Below are 22,544 nucleotides of genomic sequence, written 5' to 3'. Positions count from 1 at the left end.
TCCTCTAGCGCTGCGCTCCTGTCCGCCGTTGCCCCTCCCTCTCCCCGCTGCGCCCCTCTCTACGCCCTCTCTACTTCTGTTCGTGGTCTGCCCTTCACCGCCGCTTCTAACAATCTCTCTGGATCAGTGGACATGCGCAGAGATAGCCGGAAATGTCCACTGTTAGCGGCCCCCAGGCCCCTTCCGGGGTCACCGCAGGAAGCCCGGCCACCACGCCTCCGCAGGCCGCTCTGGGTTTAACTGAGGACCGCGCCATTTCAGCCTGCCACCCTGATTTCTTGATGAGAAAGAGAGAAGGAAAGAAATAAAGAAGAAATAAAGAAAAAGGAAGGAAGGAAGGAGGGGAGGGAGGAAAGGAGGGAGGGAGAGAGGGAGGGAAGGAAGAAACGAAAGACAAAGTGAGTGGAATGTCCAAGCAGGTGGCACATCTTCAGGGCTCCCGTCTGGACGAGCAAACGCGCGATAGGCGACGAGGTCCCTCTGGCATCTGGGAGCAGCTTCCCCGGCCAGCGCCGGAAATGTGGGCGGAGTTCTCAGCGGGCGACGGGGGTCTGCCCTGCTCAGCCCCGTCGTCGGTGTGGCAGCGTCACTGGGTGTCCGGGTTCCCTTGGCCCTCACAGTAAAAGGCCAGAGCGCCTCGTTGCTAGGAAGTGGGGCCTGAGCCCACCTGTGTGGCCCCGCCCACTAAGGTCACGTGACCAAGGGAAGGCGGTCAGGAGGGGCGACGTGAAGCATCCTGATCCCCGGCCGGGCCAGGGAAGCCCCGTGCACCCCCTGGAGGCCGGGAGGAGGCTGCGTGATGTGACGCATCCTGATCCCAGGGGCCGGGTCAGCCCCGCACACCCCCCGGAGGCCAGGAGGAGGCGACGTGACGCATCCTGATCCCGGGGCCGGGCCCGGGAAGCCCCGTGCACCCCCTGGAGACCGGGAGGAGGCGACCTGGCGCTGTATCCTGATCCTGCGCGTCTTCGCGTTGTTCTGTCAGTGAACCGGGCGCGTGTGGCGTTGGGAGGAGAGAAGATGTCGTGCCACGGACAATGCCACATGACCCAGCGGTCGTCGGCGTGCTCTCCCCGTCCCCGCTGCCCCGGTGGCCCGTCCTGGTGAGGCTGCCGCCCTGCCGAGCCGGGCGGTCCCCCTCCGTGACCTCATGACCCCGGGGCCAGGGCGGTGGCGCGGGCGGAGGCCGGGGACGTTGACTCGCGGTGCGAGGTGCTTTTTACTGTGCACAGCGCGGCACCCACCTCCCGCGCTCTGCCCTTTGCAAGTCCCTAGGGCGGGCGGGACGGGCGTCCTGGCGCCTCTCTCGGGGGTGGGGCGTCCAGCGGGCGGCACTCCTGGGGAGGGGGCCCACTCCGTCACAGGAGGGTGCCCCACTGCCGCCCGGGCACAGGGGTCGGGGCTGGGAGGCTGCAGGGCCCGCGGTGGCGGACAGCTCGGCATCACCCCGCGCCCTCTGCGAGGTGCCCCGGCTGCGGGCCGGGCGGCGCTGTCCTCAAGCGCGCGAGTTAACGCACGCCGCTGCCCCGCGTGCCGGCCTCTGCGAGCTCACGCGAAACCACCAGCTTCGCCGCCGTCGCCGAGCAGGTGGTGCTCTGGGGTCGAGAGGGGACATCGTGGTGCTGGATCTGGCCCCGAAGCCACCGAGTCCAGCTGCAATGCACGTCCGTCCCGTCGGCGTTGCGCATGTGACATTTAGCGTGACGTCAGCAGCGGGAAGAGGAAGCGCCCACGAAGGTCATGGTCACGAGGGCCCTCGGGAGGTTTGGGGACAAGCTCCGAACTAATTAAAGTTTCCTTCAGGTCATGTGTGCACGCGACATTTGGCATTTGGTCATGGAGCCCCGCTCCCCTGGGGCGCCCGTCGTCACATCGTCACTGGGAGGAAGAAGCCAGGAGGCTGACCCCGCAGGAAGCACGCGCGTCCGGAACGTGGAGGGCGCCGGGCGGCGGGGCGGGGACCGGCAACGTCCCCCGGGAAGCGGCCTGGCGTCCGCCGCGCGCTGTTTGACCCGAGTCTTTGCTGAAAAACATCGTAGGTGTCTGGAGTCTGACTCATTTTACCTCCTAAGTGTCACCCTCTCAGTCTGTCACGGAGCCGGTGATGACGGCACCCTCCGCTCCACCCGGGCAGCGGAACCCTGGTGGATGGGGTTGCGATGGGGGCGTTACGCGCCGAGGGCGCACGGGGGCGCTCGGCGTGGGGGTGGGGGGGCTAGCTCAGACGGGGCCTGGGGCTTGACATCAGCAGGGACCCGAGGAAGGGTGGGGGCTCCGGGACTGGAGAGAGATCACGCAGACCACGCCGGCAAGGGGGGCTTGGGGCTTTTGGGGGCGTCTCTCACCAGGCTGACCAGAGGAAGTGTCACTGGGGTGTCTTGTAACCTGGCAGAGTCCAGCCTCTCAGACGGAGTCCAGCCCCGGGGGCTGAGTCCCGCACGCTGTGGTCTGGCCGAGGCTGGCGCAGCGGAGAGTCTGTCCAGTCGATGGCCGTGCCATGAGAACACACAGCAGCGGCCACAGGCTCGGAGGCGGGGCGAGGGGGGTCAGCGTTTGGGAACTGCGCTGTGCAAGGGGACAGTGGCGACCGGGTCAATGTCCTTCTCCAGCGGCAGGAGCAGGGCCCTGCATTCGGTATCGCGGGAGCTCAGGGAGGGGCGCCCCACCCCCGGGGAAATAGTCTCCCACACCCGGCGTGGGGCTCGGCCGCTGGCGAGCAGCTCCTCGGTGTCGTTGGCCTTCTAAGTCTACCTTGCGCCAGAGACAAGGGACAGATAGGGTGTCGGGCTAGAAGGCCTCAAACGGGAGGGGCAGCCGAGAGCCGGCGCGTTCCCCTTAAGATGGGACGTGGGACACCCTCCTGCAGTTTTCTGTCGGGCGGGTGGCTAACCCACCGGCTAGAAGCCCACGGACCCACGGCTCCCGTGCCCTGAACTTGAACGTCAGGATAATCGGAACGAGGCGAGTTGAAAGTTTATTAAGAAAACATTTGGTGAACAAAGAAAAGTGCCCAGGTTAACCTTGTAAGTGTGAGTGACGAGCAGGGTTGTCCCCGACAAGAGAAAGGAGACTGTCGAGCCCACGGTTACGCGTGTCCGACACCCTGCGAACAGCCCGTTGCTATCTATCTGGAGTGGCTGAGGCGTGATGTTTGTCAACGTGATTTAAGGGATCTCCCCTTCGAATTTGACAGTAATGACATTGTATTTCTTTTTCTCGTTTCTAATCCTTTACGCCTCTTAACCAGCGTAGACTCAACGTTCCTGCTAAGTCAGGATTGAAAAGGTTTGGATGTTTTTCTCCTCGCCTCTGAAAAACAGAACATGAATGTTCACCAAACAGAAAATTGGAACTTGCTTTCGCTAGTCGGTTCACCTGTCTTTTGCTTAACAACCCACGTCTCAGATTTAAAAAATGATAATGAGAAGTTTCCAGACTGAGAGGTGAAGACCTGCGCTGAGGCCCGTTCCGGCGACGGAGCAGTGAGCTGCAGGCGCCTCATTTGTGATGCGATTTGCATGCTCGTTGTGCCCTCCCTGACACTGTGCTCCCCGGGAGACCCTCAGTCTAAAGAGAGTCTCCGCCCAGAGCAGTCAGTGGGGTTCCGCGTGGGGGTCACAGATCTCTCCGTGGCCCCGCGGTTCTGCCCGGACAGGGTCCTGGCCTCTGCCGGGACTTCCCTGACACGCCTCGCACTCGGCCCAACCATCTGGGCGCCATCCCCACGATCAGTGCAAAGCTCTCACCGGTTTGGGTGCAAGTCCGCGTTTTCCTTGAACTCGCCTTTAGAAACATCACTTACAGATGCGTCAGGTAGCAGCGACATAAATAGATCAGCTCACGGCTTCCTCTGTCGTTATATTTCTAAATTTTGAGACAAAAATCAATGCATTTTGATTCATGACCTTGCACACTTCAGCTTGTTTTCAGAAACAGCCCGAACTGTGGCAGCCGTCAGTGGGGAACGCGGGGGCGGCGTTGGGTGGCGGCGGAATGACCCAGTAGCTGTCCACAGGCAAACCCGCAGCAGGGGAACTGACCGGCCACCCCGCGGGCCGGGAGGGGCCAGGGAGCGGGCGGTGTTGCAGATCCGAGGGGTCTGTGGTCGCTCGTCGGATGACCCCTGCTCGCCTCGTCCCATTGGTCTGGCGTTCGCTCAGCGGGTCTCAGGTCCCTCGCTGTCGCTCCACGCTGCTTGGTGCCGCAGGGGCCGGTCCCGACCGCCGCCTGTCCTCTCGCTGTGCCCACCGGCTCCGGGGTGGATCCGACCGCGGGAACCAGCACGGGAGGCCGGAGGCTGGGGCGGAGTCTTCTCCGTGGCCCCGGCCGTCCTTGCCGCTCTGGCCCCACGTCCCCGTCCCTGTGGGGTGTCCCCATTTGAGCCGGAGCTCCGGGGGGCTCTGCGTTAAGATTCCGGCTCCGCCCTTTGTCTCTCTGGCCCCACCGGCGGCTTCCTGCAGGTACCCGTCTCCGGGGGCCTCCCAGAGCCGTCGGCCCGTTGTCATGTCCTCAGCGCCGCCCGCTCAGACCCACGGCCCACCCCCGAGCTCCCTGCTACACGCCCCTCCCCGTGAGCAGGGGGAGCCCCGTAGCGGAGGGCCGCTAAGGAAGACGCAGCTGTCATTCTCTTACCCCGGCATCTAACAGGCACTTATGGGAGACGCACGTGCGCCTCCTCGAGGACGATGGGCCCTCACCCCGGCTGGCCTGAGCGTCATGGCCGAGCCGAGGGTCACGGGGCGCCATAACCACTTTCTAAGTGGGTGACGCAAGCAGATCGGTGATGTTAGGGAGGCACCACTACGGCTGTGAGCATGCGCGGTCCGCAAGGACCCGGTGGCCCCGTGCGGCCTGCCAAGTGACCGCGAGCTCGGGCAAACACGAGGCTTTCTTTAAGATATCTTTTTGTCTCTAAATTATATCTCACCTTCTTCTTAAATAAATTTGTTTCAGAATGAAACTTTAAATCACGTCCATAAGTGAAAAAGCAGTATTTATTTGTCACAAATGGCAAGCCACCCAAAATGTCACAAGCACAGAAAAGGCTATTAAATTCCAATTCTCAGACCCCTGATGAACTCGAAGCCCAGTTTCTCTTTGGTAAAAGAAAGATTTTTAGCGAGTGATCAGCATGGAAATGAGGTGCTGTCTTTAGGGTCCTCAGACGACATGGAAGAGAATCAACCAGGTCGGTCCTGATTAACACCTGACCGTCAGGGACACCTGGTGAGCAGAACGGCTCCGTCCAGCCCTCAGGGCACAGTCGATTGCTGCTCCTGGCTTCCTAGAACTGCGGCACCATCTTCCCGGTCCGGGCTCCGCGGAGCGGCTGTGCGGTGGCTTTTGTCCCCATGTCGTGGTGGAGGGAGGCTTTCCGGCGGGTGTGATTAAAAGGCTTTCAATCCATGAAAGCTTAACCAGCTCGAGCGGGTTGCAAGCGCCATCGTTCCTTTATTGAAGGCACGTGAGGCATCTTTACCTAATAACCACCATTCGCTATAATAAAGATTTTGGATCAAAGCTGATGTTGTTTAGTAAGAAAGCATTTATGGGGAGAGCCAGGTGAGCCTAATAGAACATTTTATTTCATGAGCAGTACCATCTGGGGCACAAACAAACAATTTTTGTGAAGATGGTGAGACCACCAAACTATACCCTTCCTGTCTCTCAGGTTGGCTGTTCAGCTAAACTGTCACCCTAACTCCCCTCCCTCCCTTCCTTCAACGTCACTTGGCTTTGTATGCTATTCTAGCGGTCCCCAACACCTGTGGCACCAGGGACCAGCACCCCCATGAGAATCTAAATCTGAGGTGGAGCTGAGGCGGTGATGCCGGCGCTGGGAGCAGCTGCGAATCCAGATGGAGCTTCGCTCACCCACCACTCACCTCCTGCTGCGTGGCCCAGTACCTAACAGGCCGGGGATAGGTACCGGTCCACAGCCCAGGGGGTTGGGGAGCCCTGTGTTATTCTACAAAGCAGGAAGACCAAGGTTAGCAATGCGTGGTCCTGAGCTCATGAACTGTATCTGTCTGGCCTCTTACTTCTGCAAGTAACAGAAACTCCAACTCAAATGGACTTAAGCGGACAAGAAAACAGTCCCGTGGTGTAGGTAAAGTGGGCAGGGGCTGCAGGTCCGGCTGAATCCAGAAGTCCATCCGCGGTTTCTCTTAAGCTATTTCCGGCCTCCTGCCGTGAGTCCCCCGCCAGACGGCACCGTCCCCCACGCAGGCAGCACGGGCTGCTGCGGCTCCAGGCTCGTGCCCCTCCGGGTCGCCGCCCGGCAGGAGCGAGCCTCTCTCCCTCGGCAGGTTTCCAGGGTCTGCAGACCTCCTGCTTCCCGAGACATAGCTCTGCTCCCCCCTGGCTCCCTTCTGTCCCTCTTCTCAGCCGTCCGGGCTGGGGAAACATGGCTTTTATTAACATCCTCCCCGTGATCATGACTCCGGGGGTGTCTCTGGGCAGTTTTGTCCAGGCGAGTGAAACAGTCGGTCTTTCTGAGTCCATCATGCGTGAGCCTGCCCAGTGCCCACAGCTCGTGGGCTAGCGACCCCTGCTCGGTCTGGCATGTACATACGCCGGTCATCAAAGGACTCTAACCTGCAGCCTGCGAACTACACACACATCCTCCCTGCTTGAAACCGCCTCCCCAAGGAGACGAGGCAGGTGCGTACAAAACTCACAATCGCTTATAGAAAGGTTCACAGGAACCTCGTGACCGGAGCTTGTTGACCAAAAGGGAAGAAGTTTCCCCACCCTCTCGGACCCTCGCTCATGTCCGACGTCTGTGGTCATCAGTCACCTCCTGACCTCAACCCCTCCTGTACCCCCTTTCCACGACATAAAAGAAGCCCGAATTCTGTACTTTCTCAAGATGGTTCTGGAGGACGCTAGTCTGCCATCTTCGTGGCTCGCTGGCATTTGAAGTAAGTCACTTTTTTTGCCCCAAATCCTTGTCACTCGACTTATTGGCCATGGTGGTGCAGCAGTGTGAGTGATCACACAATTACACATTCTTTGTCTTCTCTGAGACGAATGTTTCAATTTATGACTTTAAAAGCCGTGAAAAGCTTAAAACGAAACCACTGTACCACTATTTTTATAAAACCTTCTCTACAGAGTTCTACATGGGGCAAAAACATTCTGCTTCGTCCTCCATTTGAATAATTTCTAATAACAATTATCTTTAAACTTCCGATGTTTTAGAACATTGTATCCAAAATAGCTTTCACTATAATTAAGCATCTTGTTTATCTGAATTATAGTATGCATCTTTGAGAACTGCCATTAATTGCTCAGCTTCTGTGCAATTAATTTTACATCTCTACGTGACACGCTGTCTGGACACCTAAAATAAATTTAAATCCTTCATGAAAATGCTTTGATTGCTTGAGTCACACGTTGCCAGTCTGGATGTCTTTACCATTTAAAACAGTCTTGTCATTGAGTTCGTTGGAAGCGTGCAGGTAACAAGGTCACACTTCCTTGCTATCCGCAGAAGTTTTACGGTTCCCCGTTCTCATCGTACAGAGATCGGGTGATGGTCTTTAATTTGCATCAGCCCCGATTAGCCACCTGATAGGGGGATAGATCATAGCCAGAGACGGCTTACTCTGGGGTGTCTCATGCCACGCCCGGCGCAGGGGCCAGCCAGGTGGCTCGCCGCTGAGCTGTCGAAGACACTTCGCATCAGAGTTTATGCGCTGGTCACGTAAGGTACTTCACCTGAGTTTTGCCGTGTGGCCAGACTGTGAGGACAAACCGAACAGACGACCGCGTGCGCCCCTCCCGTAGCTCTTTCTTACCCGTGCTGACTTCCCTCATGCTGAAATTCCTTGCGCGCCGTCCTCTCTTACCGGCCGCTCTTCACGTCCCTTTAAATATCACCGATCAGCAAGGCCCAGCTGCCTGTCCCTGGTAATTAGCTGATGTCGACAGATGTTACTGTTTAAAGAATCAGTGTAAATGTTGGCGTTTCTTTCCTTCTACCCCAAACATGACTTTTTTTTTCTTTCATAGTATAAAGAGGAAGTTGAGAGGCACATTTTATAATTCTATTCGTTTTAGTGGCAAAAAAACACAAAAAAAATCCACCTTTTAGGCTCTTAATATTGTGATGGAAGTGAGCCAGGCCGTTCACAGCCTGTTGTATTTCCATTGCTAAGAGAAAGGTTATTCTAAAACTGTTTTGCCTACTAAAAGTCTAATTATTTCTTCGGTTCAATGTAATTTTGCGACTTGAGAAATCTTTTTAAACTATGACGGTACGGAGGGTACTGGAAACTCTGCCCAAGATTCCCTAGTGCCCACCAAATCCTCGTTCTTTTGAAAATGTTAAGCGTTCGCCTTGGTCAGCACTTTTATCAATTGCTTCTGATTTTAGTTTCCACGAGAAGAGTCTACTTTTTGTCTTTTTCTATCAGAATTTCATTGCTTGCCGCGGGAACGCTCAAACCCTGCGTCAGACCATCAGGGTTTGAAAAACCCGGTCGCCTCCTTATCAATTCCAGTTTTCGAAAGCGGTGTTCATGAAAGGGAAAGGCGTACGGTTTTGCACTGGGCATTTGGGTTGTACATTTACTTATTGTTTGATTTCTTTTTCTCTGAGATTTGAGGCACAAGTGATAAAGGTAGTAACGAATTATTCAAAACATTCCTCCCTGCATCTCATTCGTTTACCGATTTGTAGAATGGGAACAATTATGTAGACGCCACACACAGTAGAGGAAAGAAGAGGCGTGTTGTGAGTAGAATGATCGTGTTTACCAATAACCACGCAGGACCCCCGCGGGAAAATTTAAATGTATAATATACATATGACCAAATCAATATTTGAGATGTATTTATATTAAAACTGTATAATTTATATGAATTTCAAAGATAGTTGGAGGTCCTATATGTCACCTGACAACTGTAGTTATGAGCGGGTTGACATTCAGGGAAGTGTAAGGAAAAGAAAAAAAATAATTTGTTATATTTCACATCTTTCGGGACTCACCAGATAGTTCAGAAACACAAACTAGCTTTACGAGTAGTGAGAGTAAGGGGGTATATTAAAAAATCAGGATAAAGAAAGTAATGGAATTAATGTCACAGGGTGATGATGGTTGCATTTTTATTACTGCCTCTCCTGGGGGTAGTTGTGGAGGCGCTGACACTGTGGGTATAGACGTGTGGTGTGGACCTTGCCTGTGCCACGTGCTGGGGGGCGGGAGGTGTGGCGGAAGCACACGTTTGGACCCAGAGACTCTAGTCCCTTCCAGACGTAGGACGCAGTCAAGTCGGCCCTGTATTGTCCACCTGCCCTAACTTGCTGGACCTCAGTTGTCACACTTAGAAATGGACCGATAACCCTGGTCTTGACCTGTTTTGAGCAAAGTCGTGGGAGTTCAATGACTTGATAAATGTAATCGAAGATGTCAAGGAGGATAGTAGCTCGGATCTTTCAGTCTGCAAGTCCTAGAGGATCAGAGACTAGAACCATCTAGTGATTCACACCCAGCAAGTACACACAGACCACACTAAAAATTTGTTGTGGAATGGACAAATACCAACACATATCGTGAAACTTAACCAGCCGTGTAGAATACCGAAACGCCCATTGTGTGCGTGCGTGTGCGTGTGCATGTGTGTGCGCACGCCCATGCGCACGTGTGACGATTTAACGATGGCTGCCCTAACAGCAGAGGAAAAAGGGACCTTGGAATTAGGCTCTTTACACCCGTCCTAATTTCCCCAGATGTCAAGGCAACACGTATTATTTTGGGCTTTAGCCTAAGGATTTACTCCAAAATCGTTGAATGAATCAAAAGCAATTCTGTTGAAAGAAATAGGGTGATGTTGGGAAAGAGAAACCGGAAAGGCACGTAAAACACTCCGCGGGAAGTGCCCACCTTGGTCAGTGGCGGACTTTTTCATTCTCATCTGTCTTCTCTCAGCAGGGAGCTTCATTTGCATAACAAGCCTGCAATCAATCACGAGTCTTGCACAAACCAAAGGAATTTTGACTCCTTTTTGCTGGTCGATGATTACATTGGCATTATATGTAAACATCTTCCTCCGTCTCCATTTAGTTTAAAGCCTGAAAATTATTGATGCGCAATTAATTACTCTTCATTGCGGGATGAACCAGAAGCCAATGTGATTGAGTTGATTGTTAGTGGAATTTGAATGCTTCTTTCCTATTTAATAAAAATGTGATGTATTTGAGCCTAACAAAAGCCTAACCATCCAAATGAAGCCTTTATTTTTCAGCCTTTCAATATGTTCAGCCTGAATGTTCTCGGCTACAGAGAAGAAACTAGATACAGAGAGGTACAGGATTTTTAAGTATAAATCCACTGAGAGTTTTCTCTGCACAGTTAGCTGAATGTTGGAGCTGGAAAAATAGATATGATTTTGTTCAATATGCTCTGTAATGCAGGCTAAAGTCCAGAAAATGTCCACTTTCTCCTCCATACTGGGATCACTTCACTCTGCATTGACATCCTTACCAGATTAAAAAGCAAAACCAAAAACAAATTAACTAACGGATTCTAACGTACTCACTTTAAAAAAGTATCCACAGGCTTTTCAAAGTAAACCTACCAGGTTAATTTAAAGGTTTTTGTCTGGTTTCTCCCACATCCATTTCATGGGCGGGGGTGGGGGGTGGGGAGGGTGTCTGATCTGTCAGGAGTGTGGCCAGGTCCTGGTATAACCTGTGTTTCTCAGGTTCTTCTATATGAGGGGTGTGTGCGCGCGCACTGTGGGTATCCTCGGATCGTATCCCTGAACAGATATCGTGTTTTAACACGCGAAGGCATGATGGAGTCAGTCGTTCGTGCTGTCACCGCTTCCTTGATCCCATATCGGTCCTCTGAACTCCGCCTGACTCACTGTGCCATCTGTTGCTTTCCTGGGTTGCTATGGCGGCCTCCTCACTGAACTTCTCGCCTTCATTTTTTTTTTCGGCCCCCATTCATCTGACACTCGCTACCAAATTAATTTCCCATCATATGATAGATAGGTCCAGTTCTAAAAAATCGGTATCACTCCATACCGAAACTCCGCACCCCTTAAACAACAAGCCAGAGATGGGGAGTCATTCCCAGAACCCCCGGGAATGGCTCACAATCTACTGTGAGTCTCAGATGTTGAGATAAAATCCCTTTCAGTTGTCCACTCCTTGGACACTGCATGCCGGCTCCCAAACGTCCCCACGTTCGGCTTAAATTACCTGGCCCATGTGAATTCATTCACTTGGGGTCCTTATCATCTATAGTTGGAAACCAGTGATCAGTGGTTCCGAGACTGCCTCTCGATCCCTAATTTCCAATTCCCACCCCAGACCACCTTTCATTAGACTGTGGGAAGGAGAATATGGAATCATTATATTCGAAAACGAAAAAATAATGATTTCCCAATACTGCGGTGAGCTGTAGCTACCACATTAGTTGAGTTTGGGGTGGGAATATACTTATGGTTTTGTACATATTTTAGTTAGATGATTTTAAGATTCTTTTTTCTGGCCAGGTAGTTATTTTTAGAGACATAAGGTGGAGGGTATGCTGTTATATTTTGCCCTCTGATCCTCGATTTTCAATACTCATTAAACCCACTGTCATGAAAAGTGGATCAGTGATTAAAATGAAATCAGCCCTCCGAATTTCACAGCAAAAGTGCAGAGTAAAACTCACTTTTAGTAATAACTATTACTGTGTGAAAAATTTGAATACTACCATTTTATAATAACGAGAGCAATGAGTGAGACGCGTCCTTAAGAGGCAGCCGAGTTGCTCATTATAGAGTCCCGCCAACAATCCCACGGACCGGGAACTGTCATTTCCTCCATTTTATTCCCGAGGAAAGCAAAATTTCCTAAAGATGACTTTTACCTAATAAGGTAAGAGTCAGATATGAAACTCAATCCCCCGACTCCAAGGTCACGCCGGTCACAACTGAGGAATGAGCCATTTCGGTGGGCTCTCCACAGGGTGGTGGTGAATGCGGGCCAGCCGGACTGTTTAGCCTCCGTCCCTCACTCCACGGGAGCCTCAGGTGATGACCTTTAAGCCTGCTGTGAAAATTACTAGCAAGACCCCCGCCCAGACTGGAGTCCTGCGGCTCTGGGCCGGGTTCTCTCCCACCTGCCACTCATCCAGCAGGAGGAGGAAAGGTTTTCTCCTCCCCTGGCAACGGCACAGCCAATGAGAGGCCACCATGACCCAGCCAATGAAAAGCCACTGCACTTCCGGCTCCCAGTTTCCTCCAATGGACTCTCTGCTTACCATAGCTCCTCCCGACGTCCCCTCTTCTCTAGAAAAGACGATCCCTGTGCGTCGTTCGCCGGACTTGCCTGTGGTTTTGCTGCGGCGCGCATGTGCCACGTTGTCATTCTTGGCTGTTCCTGAATGGCCCCGTTTTTTGGTGGCAGAGTAACTAACATTTCTCAGGTCAACGTTGTCTGCAAGGAAGGCCGTGACACCACAGAAGAGCCCCACCGGAGGATGGGAAGATGACAGAGGAAACAACTTCTCCTCGCTTACCTCTCATTACTCCCAGATAAATCTGCACTTGCTGTAAATTAACATTTTTATAAATGCCATAATTATCTTGTGACTAGTACCATTATGTCACAATGTTTTTGCATATGTTGACAGTATTTATTTAGAAAATGTCAACATTTACACTGCTCCAAAATTTCTGCCAACTTGTATTGGCATCTCTCTTTTTTAAAAAAATTGGAAGGAATTAGTTGGGTTTTTTCTTTTTTTCTGGCCTTTGGCTGGGGCCTGATATCGTAAATGAGTTGCTGGTGGTGTGAAAAAATCCGCATGTAAATGAGAAGCCAATGAGAAAGGAAGGTTCCATCAAGTGGCATGGATATGATCACGATCAATGTTTATCCATTCGACTGTATTTTGTCTTCTTTATCAGCAAAAGTGCAGAAACCCAGGAGAAGTAACAAAGAGCTCCCCAACACCCCATACAACCTCATTTTCTCTCGAACATATGTCTCCTATCCTGAGGCATCATTTCCCTCACATGAGGAAAAATGCCTCCTCCCCAGATTAAAGAGAACAATGGGAAGGAATGTGTCACACCTTTCCACACAGGTGAGAGGGGCTACACTCTCAGGGGTATGGAAAGGAAGACACAGCTGCCAGCCCTTGTGACTGGCCCCAAGACACCTGCGGAACACCTGCCCCTGCGTCCAGCTCGCTCTGGCCGTTGGCCATCAGTGGGGACTGGTTAGCCAGCCCCGCGTTTATGCCTTTGAACCTCTCAGTGTCTCTTACTGCTGAAATTAATACCTTTTGTGAGCCCCGGTTTAACAAGTAAGGCCTGTTTTTCAGGGCAACGATCACCATTTCAAAACAAATAAGATATTTTCTAGAACACATGCTAAGGTACAGATTTAGCCCGGATAAAGAGAATTTTGATGAAAAATTGACTTCTAATGGTATTATGACTTTTATACTGTTTGAAAAGATTTTATTTCCTAATTCTTAAGAATGAATTGTCTAGGTTATCCAATAGCTTCCAAAGAGGGAAAGCATTACAAAAATATAGTGTTGTAGATTCAGGTGTTTTTGAAGTGAAATATTTCCTGTTCGGGACTATATAGCTCCCAATCACTTAACAAATGTATCTCCCTGAACAAAATGGCCGAGCAGCCTAGGTTCTTTCTTCTAAAGGAGGACATTGGTTTTGGTGTCAAATGCTTGTTACATTCTGGTTGGCTGGACGGATGGAAATGGCATCTATTTACTTCAAAGTTATAGCCATTGACCTTCAAGGACAAGCAGCGCCCCCTGGAGGCACCACACGTACAACCTTCACCGGCGCTGACTACGTCTGAGTCTCAGCTTGCCCTGCACCTTCAGTAAAGGAAGGGATGGAAACCCTTTATCCTACTTCTTCCAAAATCACGCCCCGAAATATACAGATTCCCAGAGCTTCCGGTGTGCCTGCCTGGAGACTGAAAACAAATAAATTCTTCACGTAAACATTTTGATTGATTGAGTCACACATTGCCACAGTCAAAGAACCTAAACGTATTTTTTTTTTTTTTTCTGGAATAGGGGGCGTCATTTCCCCTGGTGGCTTTCTGTTCTTCCAGCACACATTTTGGTTATTTTTCTAACTCTGCTGTTTCCCTGAGTGTAACATTAAGTCTTCACCGTATTCACACTGTTCTGGCACGTTAAGGCAATCCCCTGAAAGGCACACGGAAATTAGCTTAATCAGCCCTTATCATTAAAGGGAAATCATTTTTTATTCCAACAAACTTGCGATGAAACAGTAGTTAAGTTGATGATAACCATGAATTATGGATCATTTGCAAGGAGCAATGCAAAATTAGCGCCAGGGCCTGGTTCCAAAGTTGGGGTGAATTTACGACAGATCATATTGACCAATAATATTTTAAAAGCTTTAAGCATTTTTTTCAGCACTGCTGGTTACAAAGAATTTATAGGCCCCAAATACTGTAAAATGTAGTGAAATGGATTAGTTCTCCTTTTGAAATATTAGTGGACAATATACTAGGAAACAATATACATAAAACAACTCCTTTCTGTGTAGTCCCACTTCATTTTATGGGTGGTGCTTTTAAAATTTCATGCCGAGAAGCACTTCCACATCCAAAACTAAAAACAACTTCCGAATAGTTCACAAAAAAGACACCCTGATGTTACGTTAAAGTCACCCGGAATTCCTTGAGTCTCTGTTGTTTGAGAATGCTCGCATACGTGACGTTAGAGAGGGAAAGAGCACTTGAACCTTCGCTCACAAGTGCTACCATCAAGCGTTTATTCGAAAGGTGGATTTGCTTCTGTCCGAGTTTTTCTTTTAATGTTAAAAACGGTTTGTTGAGAAATTATTGTTACTTTTTTTTTTAAAGGTGAGCATTAAAGACCAAACACTGTGTTGGGTCCATTTTACCTCCGAATTAGAGATGCTCTGAATAGTCTCTACTTTTTGTTGTTGTTGTTATTTTGAGCGATGTCCTTGCTCTGTGGACATTCCTTGCCGGAAGAGAAATAGTTGCAGACTTAATTTTATGAAGGACGAGGCAACATTGCCAGCAGAGGTCCCGGGCATCGTTCTGTGTTACCGCCTTCGCCTCTTTGTCTAACTCTCTCCCTCTGTCAGTACGAGCAAATAAATCCTAAAAGAAGCCCTTGATTTTTTTTTTTTTTTTTTGGTTATTATCATCTACTTTCCTTCCCAGAAATCCACATTTTAACCACCATCAGAAGAGGTATAAAGATTTATTTAGGTGGGATTTTGTCTATTTGATTACCACACATACCTGGGCACACAGCCTGTGAATGAGAAGAATCTCTCTCATTCATGCTTTAAAGTTTTCTTCAGCTCAACTCCCAGTCGACAAAAAGTGTACGTCATCGAGACGAGAGAGTGATGATGGCATGCTCGAGATGATAGCGATTGCTTTTCTCAGCCTCTTACCTCCGAAAGAGAGAACTTCCATTTATCTTTTGTTAGAACCAAGAAAATATGGCGCATACCCAAGCTGAGTCGGACCCCAGCACCTGCGGGGCACAGACTCTTACGCATAAATAAAGTCTCTCTATGGTCAGAGAAATAAAGCCAACTCTTCGCTTGGAGGCAGAGCCAAAACAAAGAAAGGGTGCTCTCGCCTCCGTCACCCAGACCGTGGACGAGCCGCCGCCGCGTCTCGGGACCTTGACGCCTGCTGTGGCCAGAGGGACGCCGTGACACTGCCGCCTGTGCAGGGGGCGCCGTGGGGGCAGCTGGCAGGCGGGGCTGCTCCAGCCCCAAGGGGTCCACGGGCTCCCGAGCTCCCTGAGCCCACGCGAGCGGGTTAAGGCCCTTCTGTGCACTGTGGAGGGACCGACCTTCGAAGTCAGACGTTTTGCTAGTGACAAGGAGTCCCTGGCGTTCCCAGGAGCTGCACCTTCTCTACTTCCCAAGGCTCCCTCGAGTGCAGACTCCTGGTTGGACAGTCTGTCCCCGGTGCTCGCTGGCATCACCATCGGCTCGCCGTGCCCTTTGAGCTCACGAATTTCCACCCCTGACGGTGTTCGCCTGGGGTCGTCACTCGGTGCTTCGTCCGGTGCGGGAGAGTTCGATTTTCGTTTGAGTCACTGAAACACGACACGTTCATTAAGCAATAAGTGTGTAAGGGCATTAAAAAAATGAGAAGTGCTAATATAGCCCCAGGGCCAGTGTTCTCTAATTTTCTACTTTTTTAACAAAGGAAATCAGTGACCGAGAGAAAGCAGGCGCCTGGATTAAGTGCTCATCTTCTCTGTGTGGAGTCCCAGCCTCCGGGGCCCCAGACTGTGACCGTGCTTAGAAGCAGGGTCATGGTGGACGTGATTAGCTCGGATGGGGCCCTAATCCCAGATGACTGGTGACCTTAAAAGAAGAGAACCTTGGACATAGAGACTGAGACACGTATGGGGAGAGAGCGCCGTGTAAAGATTGGAGTCATGCCCCGTAGCACAAGGAGCCGCCAGCGGCCAGGAGAGAGGCCTGGACCACAGCCAACCCTCGCGCCTTTGGGGGGAGCTCGGCTCCTCTGACAACCTGATCTTGAACGTCTGGCCTCCAGCGCTGTGAGACCACACGTTTCTGTTGTCCCAAGGCACCCAGTTTGCGGTGAGTTGTTACGGCTGCCGCCAGCAACTAACACACGCCTGGTGTCATTTGTGACCGAGGAGTTCTTCGCAAGGCGTTTCTCTGGGGGGCCCAGCTGGAGCTGGCCTGAGAGAAAGCAGCTGGCTGGGATCCGTGCCACGGGGGGTCACAACGAGGTCCAGGCATGGAGTTAGGGACCTGGGTTTGGACTCTGGGTGCTACTTATACTACTGTGTGACTTGGAGAAAAGAAAGTACTGTCTCTAAGCCCCCCTTTCCTCTTCTGTAAGTGGGGGAAAGAGCACCTGCTCACGGGGCGGTTGCGGGTCAGCGAAGTCCCACTCGAAGAAGCACGTTGGCAGACAGCGTGGCACCAGAGAGGGTCCAGAGCAGGCAGTGCTAGTATTACGCCTTGGACTCCTTGAGCTCTGAAGAGTATATGCATTTTTCTCACGATGACTCTATTAGATTAATTAAGACACTTGATTATTTCCTCTCGAGGAAAATTGGGAGGCAGTCGGCACTGGTCCCCAATGAGGTGTCCTAATCCATCCATTCCTTGGGTGCCGTTATCATCTATTTGGTCCAGGCAAGGAGGCGAGATGGGGGCCCTGGAACGCACTGGGGACGAGCCCCATGTTCCACTGGCCGGAAGCCGGAGATGTGGTCACATCGGGCTGCAAGGGACGCTGGGAAATGCAGCGGTGACCCTCAGCTGCCCGTGACAGCGAGAAGGGCAGGACTGGGGTCGATGGCTGTCTCCAGGCCAGTCGTGGGTCAGCGCACAGACGGGGCCAGTAAGCGTGGCTGACGCACTGTGACGTCATCGCTGTCACCATCTGACCCTGGCGGAGCACGTCCCGTCTTAGCAAATACAGAACGTTTCCATGCCTTCAACGGAAGCCTGCTTAGGACCGCTGCGTTTTTAAGAAAGTTAATCACTTCGCATTAGAATGTGTGGGAACATGGTTACTCCTGAGCCCTGGATGGTCACGCCTGGATTTCCAGCGTCAGGGGACTGGCCCGGTCCTTCCCAAGTCGTGTCCCGCAGAGCATGGGACTAAGAAACGCATGATGTCCGCCCCACCCAGTCATTTCCCTGCACCGTGGCTATGGCCGCGCTGCATCTGACTCAAAAACAATTGCAAGATAATGGGATTTAGGAAAGCAGGTTACTATGACTGAGCCCAATTATCGGACATGCTTTTATTTGCTAAATAGCAAAATGACAAGACAGAATAAAGTTACTCACGAGCGACGATGCATAACGGACAGAAGGGGCAGCCGAGAGCACCCCCACTTCCAGGGGGCGCTCCTCCACTACTTTCCTTAACGCAACAGAAAAGCTACTTTGTGGGAAAAACAAAACAAAACAAAACAAAACGCATGCAGGAAATGAGTCCATTTTCCTACGCAGTCCATGGTACTTTTCATTGTTAACATCAATGCAAAATCTGATTTGTATGCTAAATTATTAATAGCTTTCTTCCTGCGGTTGAGAAAATATTTTAATTTTAAAGATGATGAAGCGCCATTTAAATGGGGGAAATAAGTTACCGAGTATAAAAAATGCCCGTAACGAGGTAACTGAATTGCTTATCTGTCAAAGGCATATGTCAAAAATAAGAAAACATATCAGAACAGTGAATTCACCTGTCAGATGAGTCTTTTCGATAGGCTGGTTGTGGCTAATGGGAAAATTAAGAAGCATTGTTTGGCTTTGGGTGAGTAGATTTGTCTCCCTATTTGTGGTTTGGACGCAGTTTTCCCACGTGTAACTGCATAGTTATATTGTTAAATTGCCTTTAGAGCTGCTAATAGCTAAAGAGCAAACAGAGGCGAGCAGCCCACCTCGGCGGTTTGGGGCCGAGAAGAAATCCCCCTCTGCTCTTGTCCAACGGTGGGTCTAAGGTGTGTGGGTCTTGGGGGCCCATTTCAACAGAGCCAGCAGTAGGGACATTGGTCTGGGGACATTTTAAAGTAGGGCCTCCGGGCAGAGCAAGAAGGAGGCTACGCCCTCAGGCCGGGACGGAGCCGAGAGGCTGGGGACCTGGCTGCATGTGCGCCATGGAACAGCGGGGCCTGTCGGCCCCAGGACATGGTGCTCAGTGGGAACAGCGGCGGGGTCTCTGGGGGATCCTAGAGTTGGCTGTCGACACCTGCCAGGTCCCCGGGCTGCAGAGGCCCCGGGCTCTGACGCTTACCAGCTACGGTCGGCTTCCTCCATGTGCCTCCCGGGGGTCGAAGCCGTCGCCAGCAAACTCAGGGAGGAGGGCGGCATCCGGGGGTGGGGTGGGGTGGGAAGAGACAGAGCTCATCACAGAGATCCTTTTATTTAGGTCAGGTTCAAAGTTTAGATTTCTATAATTAATAAGAGTTATTTTCAAATTATGCATCGAGGCTATGTTATCTTAAAATAAGACCGATTATGTGGGAGGGCATAAATTAGCGTCATCGTAACAAATAAATCCCCAAACCTCAACGCGTTGACGCCGGAGAATCCCCTCCGCTTCCCCTCGTCTCGAGGAGGTCCCCCCAGGCGCTGCCGAGAGCCGGGGTCCCTCCATTTTAGCTGCAGGCGGGTGGGGAAGGGCACGCACAGGGAAGACCCTCTCTCTCGCCACGCGCCTCGGCTCAGAGGTGACACATCGCTCCTGCTCACACCCCGGTTGGTGACAACTAGTCACACCCCCCGCCCAATGCCAGTGGGTGTCAAATGCCATCCCAGGCTGCACGGCTTCTCCCCTCAACAACTCAGCCTGTTGGAAGAGGGAGCAACGCCCTTGGGGTGGCCGGCAAGCCGCCCTGTGTCGGAAACTGCGAGCTCTAACCTCCTGGGACGTCCCGAAGTGTGTGTGTGTGTGTGTGTGTGTGTGTGTGTGTGTGTGTCTGAGATGCTGGTCAAGATAATTCTGGTGGCTATGACAAACAAACCTAAAACCGTGGATTTGCTTAGTGTCCCAATCGTGGTGATGGTCCAAGGCGTGCATGTGTAAGCCCAGCACATCTATCAAAATGTATGCATTAAATATGTCCCAGTTTTGGTATCAATTATACCTCAGTAACGCTTAAAAAAATCACTCTGAAATAATAAGCCTGAACAGATAGAAAGGCTGAAACACAATCGAGGTTTATTTCTCATTTCTGGAAACCTCTGAGTGGTTTTTCTGAATCACCGACTACGCCTCTTCTAAAGCGGTGGTTAGTCTTACGTGTGACTTGGCCAGCTTCAGCGCGCGGCTTCCAAATGGACACGAGAACTCGTGGCGAGATGGCGAGAAGGGAAGGAGCGGGCAGAGAAGGTGCGTCTGCGTGTGAAGACCCCCCCCCCCACGACACACACACACACACCCCACCTGCTTCCGTGCCCGGGGCGAGACACTCAGCTGGTTCCGTCTGGGGACACTGGGAAACGCGACTGCGGGATGAGCAGCTAGTTGTTCTCCACCAGTGAGAAGGGAGTTAATTTCGATTTTTTCCCAGTGCCTGCAACTTCTTTTTAAAAAACAAGTCAACACGAAAGCAGGAGCGGCCGGCCGTGTTCATTCAGCCTCCGTCAACACGGCGGCCGCCCACAGGCAGTCAGCTGCAAGGCACGGGAAGCGATCGGGGCCAGGGGAGTCTGTGATCCCCCCAAGCCGAGCCTTTTCCTGATCCATTTTGAATAAAATTTTGTGTACGTAAAGAAGGGCTCCAACTTGATGTGCAGGGTAGGGTCCTAGGCCTGCCAGTTCCCATAGTGTTTAGAGACAAATCTGAGTTTTCAGATGTGAAATCCTATGTATTTGAAATTTCAGTAACTAGTCCATTTTTTTTTTTTAACACAGCAGGATCAAAAAAAAAAAAAAATCAAAACCACCTATAGGTCTGACTTGGCCTCCAGACTTACACCTGTCAATGTTAGCTTTCTGCACCTCATTTTCTTCAGCTATAAAATGAGAATATTACAGCGTGACTTGCAGGGCCATAGGGACTTTAAAAATCCATAATATTAAATCATGGCTCTTAAAACATCATGAATGTTCAACTGATGTTGGTTCCTCCAGTTGCCCCAACGACTCTCACTTGGTGCCCTCCCAGGGGAGTCCGTGACAGACAGAGTCACGTGAGCCTGCAACTCAGACCGATCATGCGAAGAGAGATCGCCATTAGGAGTTGCAGGTGACTTTCCAGAGGGCCTTAGGGGATGAGTCGGAGGCTGGGCCCGAGGAGACAGGCGGGGCGCAGAGCCGGCCGGCGCTCGGTGCGGAGGGTCCTTTCCGCTCTTTGCCTGGCGGGGGTGCAGGGGTCCAGGTGCCCACTGCCCGGGTCCCGTCGGCGCCGGGGCTGGGGATCGCGGGGGACGGAGGCTGCTCCCCCGGCCCCGCCGGACGCTCCTCGCCAACCCCAGGGCCAGTGCTCGCGGCGCACGCTCAGGAACCGGCTGCACCTCCACGATGTCCCCTCCCGGACGCGCGCCGTTTACAGAGCTCCCTTCCCGCTCCCCGTCGCGGGATCCGCGCTTACTCCTCGTGTGAATTCCATGTCCTGGCGGGGTGACGACGAGGACGGCCCGCACGGCGGGCTCCTCCCTCCGCTCACGATCCACCCGTGGGCCAAGGAGCCGCACCTGCGTTGCCCATCCCCCGCCCGGGCGTCGGGAGGGAGGACGAGCCCCGAGCCGCCCCCGAGGTGGAGGGGTTGCTCAGGACGGTGTCCCCGGGGCTCCCGGCCGCGCGCGCCGGGCCGTCCTCCCCCATGTGACCCACGCGCGTCTTCCTGAACCCGCCCCGAACAACCGACCCCCAATTCCGCTGTCTTCCCAGAGTCGGTGGGCCATGTCGCCCCGGCCTGTGCCCACGTGGGACCTCAGATCCTGCCACAGAGGTCCCGTTGTTTAAAATCCCCGTCACGCTCTGAGCCCCCCTGGCCCCGCCTGGCTTCCTGTCACCCTCGGTGTCCCTCATAATTTGCTTTCTTATTATTTATCATCCCCCGACCCGGCCAGAGCGTAAACTCCACGAGAGGGGCTTGCGTTTCACGTAGCACAGTCACGCGGAGGCATTCGATGACCAGCACCCCAGTTTGTTCCCACAGCCGCACAGTCCGTTTCATAAAAACCGTTGCGAATTTCTTGGTGTTATCGGGTTTCTGAATGAATGAAGTGGAATTCACGCCTGGGTCAACTGGAGAACAGTGCGGGGCCCAGCTCACGGCCGGCGCTTTTAAATAAACGTTCACTATTATTTCTGCATGATGATAGCACGGGGCCTCTCTCTCCTAAACAGACAAACACAATCACGGTCCGCAGGCCGGCGGGAAACACCGGCCAGGCCACCCCCTCCGTCGCGGCTCTGTCTCCCCTGTCTTGCCTGCGTCCGACCAGCCTTCTCCAGCCGCAAGACCGAAGCCACGAGGCGGGCGTGTGAGCCAGCGCGGTGAGCCCCGCTCCGCGTGGCCGGCGTGGGCGAGGGTTTGCAAGCCTGCCTCCACCCGCCCCGGCCCCAGCGAGCTTCCAAGGAGGATATTATTCCAGCTACATTCTTTATGGTATTATATAAAAACCACTTGATGGCGGCAATTAAAACAATCTGTGTAAACATAATTTTTATGGCCGAATGGTATTTCAGCATATGGCTGGGCCGTCATCAACTTAACTATTTATCTATTGTTTTTCATTGTAATGAGAAGGGCGATAATATTTCTCTTGGAGCAAAAGGAGCCAGTCCTCCTGGAGGACGAAATAAAAAGACAAAGTCAGCTATACCCGTGGACGGTGGAAAGACTCGCCGTAGCTGAGAGGCTGAGAGGCACCTTCGTGGTGGTGGTCAGAGGTCAGAGGTCACACCCAGAGGTCACACGGAGACCCAAGGGAAAGATACTCCGGGCTGAAGGCATGTCGTGGGGTGCGTCCACGGAGCTTTATCAAGAAGCAGGGGACACCATGCGGGCTTCACT

This window comes from Rousettus aegyptiacus, unplaced genomic scaffold (genome assembly GCF_014176215.1).
Source record: "Rousettus aegyptiacus isolate mRouAeg1 unplaced genomic scaffold, mRouAeg1.p scaffold_m13_p_5, whole genome shotgun sequence".
NCBI classification, from domain to species: Eukaryota; Metazoa; Chordata; class Mammalia; order Chiroptera; family Pteropodidae; genus Rousettus; species Rousettus aegyptiacus.
This window is presented reverse-complemented; position numbering follows the sequence as displayed.